A 6,081-nucleotide genomic window follows, 5' to 3' on the forward strand; every position below is an offset into this window, starting at 1 on the left:
TATCTTAAGTTTCCCGATTAATAAGCGTTATAACAATCACGGTTATAGCTTCCGAAGTTTATAGCAAACCAATAATAGATACTGTTTTTAGGCGAGTCGTATTGGTTACATTTATAGGCGTGTGGAAAGTTTCTCGAAAATTCAGATTACGTAACAATACAAAGCTACACTGGCGTTTACGTACACACATATATTTTTGATTCTTACACTCGAGAATCTTCTACAACTTTAGAGAATAGGCGGGAGTTTTGCAATACATATCTAACACTATAAGCTATGCATATTTCTAAATATAAACTTAATCTAAACAAACGTTGATATTAAAATAAATATATAATAATAAATCCATCACATTATTCTGTTATGAGAATACTTTGAGTCGAAAAAAGGAAATCATAGCTCCGACACATTTCTTCTAACAGTTTCCTAACATTCTGGAAGCACGGTCTGGCCCTTAGAGTTATGATTTAAGGTGTGGGTGCGTTATAAGAGTGACAGTCAACCCTTTAGAGTGGATGGTGGATGGTAGGGTGCTGCTGCTCTGATCAGAATTCTAAAATTAGGATAGCTAGTGTTAGTAGCTTTGCCATAGATCCAAGGTACAAGTACTTAATATTCGGTAGCATTGTCTTCAGATTACAATAGATCAGGACTGATGTTTTGAGAAAAGTGTCCAGGTGAGTCAGGTAATAATACAGCTTAGACTCTCCATATAAGGGCGGGTTTAAAGTAGTGTTTTACATGCTCGGACTATTAATCAGAGTTCATAGTTCACGTTCTGTTTTCGCAAAATGCGCTCCTTACCTTAGAGCCGTGGTGAATTAAAAGAGTAACAGCCAAATTCCACTATTCGATTAGAGTAGCCCAAAAGTTGACTGTTGGTGTTATTGATTAGCTGCCTTCCCTCTAGTCTATCAAATCAAAATTAGGGACGGATATACGTAGATAACCATTTGTGGAGCTTTGCACAAAATCCTGATAGAAGTAAACAAATACTGTTCATAATCGATCAAATGAGGCTTTTGCTGAATAACTGAGATTCGTGCAGCAGGTAGTTCGAAGTTTCAGTGAACATAGAGTCCGCCAATAAAGGACCTAACCGCAATGCTTTTTGTCAGATCATGTTCATAAATGATTCACGCAAAAAACTAAATAGAAAGACCACTAATGTTAAAAAATATTATATAAATTCTATGCAAAATATCAGTTCTTTAATGAATTTCTAGATAAAACTTAGGACTAGATGGCCTTTATAAACAGGGATGATGAATATTTCGAGGAGGCGCTCTCTTAATGAATATTGTCAATCAAATATTTCAGTTTGTTTATTAAATAATTTCTGTTCAAATTCTTCTTCTGTAATAATATTAACGGGTAATATTGGGAAATTAGTATAATTATGAATGAAAGTATTGGTAAGGTTAAACATATTACATAATTTTGAGCTACTTAACTGTCCTATATTTAAATGAATTTCAGCTGTATCAATCTACTGGTATGATCTGTAACTAAAACTTCGTACATGGTTATATGAAAGTGGAGTTATTGTGTGCTATTTAAAAATGGGGAAGCTGTTTGATTGTTTTTTGTTTGTTTTGAAGCTCAACACAAAGATACACAATGGGCTATCTGTGCTCTGCCCACCAGGGATATCGAAACCCGGTTTCTAGCGTTGTAAGTCCGCAGACATGCCGCTGTGCCACTGGGGGGCTATAGGGAAGCAAGAAATTATCTCGCGACATATTTAACAGTAACGCTATATAGGTACTATTTTCCATGTTTTAATTTTAGCTTATGTTTTCTCCATTTCAGTTTCAGAATCATAACATAAGCAAAATATTTCAAAGTTTGACCATGTGGAGAGCAGTGCCGTAGAAGTAAAATTTTGGTTCACGTTTCTTAGTGACTGGAATTTTTCAACCCTATTTTTACTCTTATAACCCCTCCACAGCTAAAAGTGCATAGTGAATTCAACAGCAAAATGTATCGAACCATAGACCCTTCGGTCTGCAGCTGGACACGTAAACTACTAAGCCGAGTCCAGCTCCGATTTTTTAAGGTCCTAGTAAAGTAGATTTCTTGTACCTTTAGAATATTAATAGAAAGTTGCCATTTATTGCACCACATTGACTTAAGTATATTCAGTCTCTTCTACTTAAACAAGTTTAAAACAGATTGGTTTGCTCTAGCGACTACCTTACTCTGCTAGAAATAAGCAGAGTCTACTGATCTAGGAAACGTTGATTAAAAATTCAATCTAATTGGAAACTTGGGCCACAAGATAAAATGATTCCATATAAATGCTAAAATACACATTTATGTAATATTTCATAAAACAGAGCACTGCTATATTCCATAGAGCATCACCAAGTTTAAAAAATGAGTCGCTTGAAAACTAATAATAAAAACTCAATCATTATAATCCTTAGATTAACTTCATGTATATAAAAATCCTAAAATTCTAGCGCATTAACTTTGTTTCTGAAGTGGTAGTGCTTTATTCTAATATACTTAATAGTTAGTAGATGTAATTTTGGTGTTTGATAAACACTACTTTATCAAGCAATCGAAAATTATAACGAATGTAAAAATTAGTAAGATATTCGGTTTTGTTACGATGTTTCAGATCTATTGTGCTGCTATCTAGTGATTGATAAATAAATATATAATCATTCAATCGCAAAAAACTACGGAGACGCGCAATAAACACTGTGCCTTAACAAAGTAAAGACTATATTTTGGTGGTAATTAATAATTACATTCTAATCACAATTAACATTACATTTTGATAAGACCAATTACAATAAATAGTGGAATTTTAATCAATTTACATGAGTTATTTTTACCATAATAAAACTTTGGAGTTCACTCTAAACAATTCCCTTAATAATTATTTTTTTATTTATAAAACCCAAATAACACCCTTTTATTTAAGCATCTTTACTTAAATTTAAAAATTAAAATTAACGTTTAAAAAATTATTATTTCTAAATATTTATTTTATGGTTATTTGAAGAAAAGTTTTCAAAACTTGATTTTTTACACACAATCTAAAAGACTAAGTGACACCTATGGACCTTATTTTAAACTAAATTCATACTATATTTTAAACATATTAGTTAAAAGTAAAATGCTTACACTTAAAGAATAAACCTTAGATGTTGATGATCAAACAAACAGCGTAATATTCACCTTTTTTACTATTCAATGGCATATCTTTCAAAGATAAATATTCAGCTCTTCAAACTTTCAAGCAGAAATCAGAATAGAAAAAAATAGATCTACGAACGACTCATCGAGCGTTGCATCCATAATATTGCAATAGCAAATTGGAAACAATATAATAAAACAAGTGTAATAAATACAATATTAACAATGCTGAATAACACAGAACTGATGCGTGCACTGTAAACCATTCCCATATTTATTATGCAATTAAATTTGCAAGAAAACACTGAAAACCAATGCACGAGAACCTATGTCGTTAGTACAGAAATACAGTCAAGTATTCATTCTTTCTCTTTATCTGTGTTATCATGAAAGTTTCTAGAGTTTGGGCGGGTTTAACTATCAGTACAACAGTTTTTTGAGAGTGTTATCGGTCTTTAAACTAAATATCGTTTCTCATTCTGCACTGTTGATTTTTTGTTGTTGTTAAGCTACATAGTGGACTATCTGTGATGTGCTTAGTACGGGTATTGAAACCATGTTTTTAACGTTATAAGCATTCAGACTTTCCGCTGAGTCACTTCGTGGCTTTTGCATTGACAAAAATAAATAAACATCCCATTTCACTGCATTCTAGTCATTTTGCTAAAACGTAACTTGTAAAAGTATGTGAAATCATTTTTACACTGCAGTCGTTTTGAGTTTTTTTTTTTTTAAGATTATATTTAAACTATGCTCAGCTTTATTTTTCATGTTACAACCATTGATATCTCGCGATTCCTTGACTATTTGCGTTTTGCAACTTTTGTTCGAACTTGATAGTGGATATGCAGCTCGACTTGCAATCTGCGGATCTTGGGTTCGAATCCCCTCAATGAGCATACTTGCCCTTTCAGCCACAGGAACGTTATAATGTGACGATCAGTCCCATTATTCGTGGGTAAAGAATAGCCCAAGAGTTAGCGGTGGGTGGTGTTAACTAACTGCCTTTCCTCTAATCTATCACTTCTAAACTAGAGATGGCTAGTACAGATAGCCCGCGAGTAATTCCACACAACAAACAAACAAATAGAACTTGATGAAATATTAAAGAGGTAACCTGGAAAGAAATTAGCACATTTCACTGGACATTAAATAACCGTAAATTTGTTACCGTACGCTTTTCACTTTGATCGCATTTCACTATTCTGTATACAACTCGTGGCTCAGATGCCAAGTCAGCCTGTGTCTATACGGCTGTATTAGAAGCAGTTCTAAATAGGTAAAATACTCTTGGAAAATTCCGCTGTGTTTAAGTGGAGGACGCCCACGGATCAAGATGTACAATCGATAAATTGTTACAATTAAAAATAATCACACTAGAGTTAAAAGGACAGTTACAGCGCGATAAAAAAAACAACGGGTGTTGCTGAGCCAAAGAAATAAAACAAAAAAGTTACAACAGAGCCGGAAATAACACTACGGACGTAACTTCTTTTAGTCTTTGTGTACTTGTCTCTTAGTGCAAGTTACGAACATAATATGAACGACCAGAATGAAAAACTCCCCGAACTTATGAACGGTGAAATATGAAACTACAGAGACGCTAGAGCGTGAGACGAGTCCTGTTGTAGAAAACTGAGAAAAATACGGGGAACTTAGAGGCGCCGAATTAAGATGGGGTCTACTGGAGGAAAATAGTGGAGGGTTGCATTAGTCTTAAGGGTGTATATGATTAGGGGACATCTACACATTTCCAAAGCTAGGAGCTGCAGTTGTGATTTTAACATTTATTTCAAGATAACATATTAACGAAAAACAAACTTGAGTGAAGTGTAGACCTAAAGGAAAAGCCTGAAAAATGCATTTAACGCAAAATAAAATAAAGGAATTTATAATTCACGAGATAAACCCTCACCTAGGGGCTAAAATGACTATTATGATTTATAGCCGGCGGCGTTGAAATATTATCTTAAATACAGCAATTCATTTGGAAAGTTTTTCTTCAAAAGCCACCCCTCCTTTCACTGCATGTCATCCCTTTCACCTCATCCCACCCCACTTCTTGTAAGGCCTAAGATAGACTGATGGTCTCGAGCCACGTGAAGCTGATTCAGATCAGTGGTTTGTGAATGTTTACCGACGGCCAATTGTAGCGTGTTCCAATGAAGAACACAGTTGTCCAGTAGCTGGTCTTTACATAACCCCCCACCAGGGTGGACAAAGGTAGTTATTGAGTGGGTCTCATCGATGAATAGTTGCAGTAGGTCTGTCGGCGTGGGGTCATCTTTCTGCGACCTTTAAACAAGCCAATATGAGATATGGAATTGTTATTGAGAACAATAGCCTGGGAAACCATGTTGAGAGTAGTCATCCTGTACTCTTAAACCCAGATGTGGGACAGTATTTTGAAGCCTTTATAAACGGTCCAGAGAACAATAACTGTACACTATAATGATGTATGTAGGCTTAGACTACATCGGTGTCGTGTTCATTTTATCACATTTAGTCACAGAGCTCATTAGGTCTATAGCAGACACATTTATTCTATAGTCACTGATTTTATACGCATACAAATTTATCTATCTGTGTGACTGTTATACATCATGCAGTCTAAACTCTTTTTTTTACACTACAGCAAATGATAACAGTGCTGAAAATAAATAAGGATTTTGTTATTTCAAGTTTATGATGTGAAATCATCGTTTTAAGCTGCCTAAAAATCATGCAAGGTAAATGTTAGATCGCGTACGGCAAAGGACGTGCTATTTATTTATTGCCAAGTATGACCAAAAAGTGGACATTTTCCACGCATAAAAGCTAAGACACTGCAAACCTTGATATATTGTTTCGTCAAACGTAATATAAACGGTTCTAAGAAAACTTGAAATATTCAACGACACATCACAATTTCATTTGACACGTGCATAATAT

This window comes from Limulus polyphemus, unplaced genomic scaffold (assembly GCF_000517525.1).
Source record: "Limulus polyphemus unplaced genomic scaffold, Limulus_polyphemus-2.1.2 Scaffold4146, whole genome shotgun sequence".
Classification (NCBI taxonomy): Eukaryota; Metazoa; Arthropoda; class Merostomata; order Xiphosura; family Limulidae; genus Limulus; species Limulus polyphemus.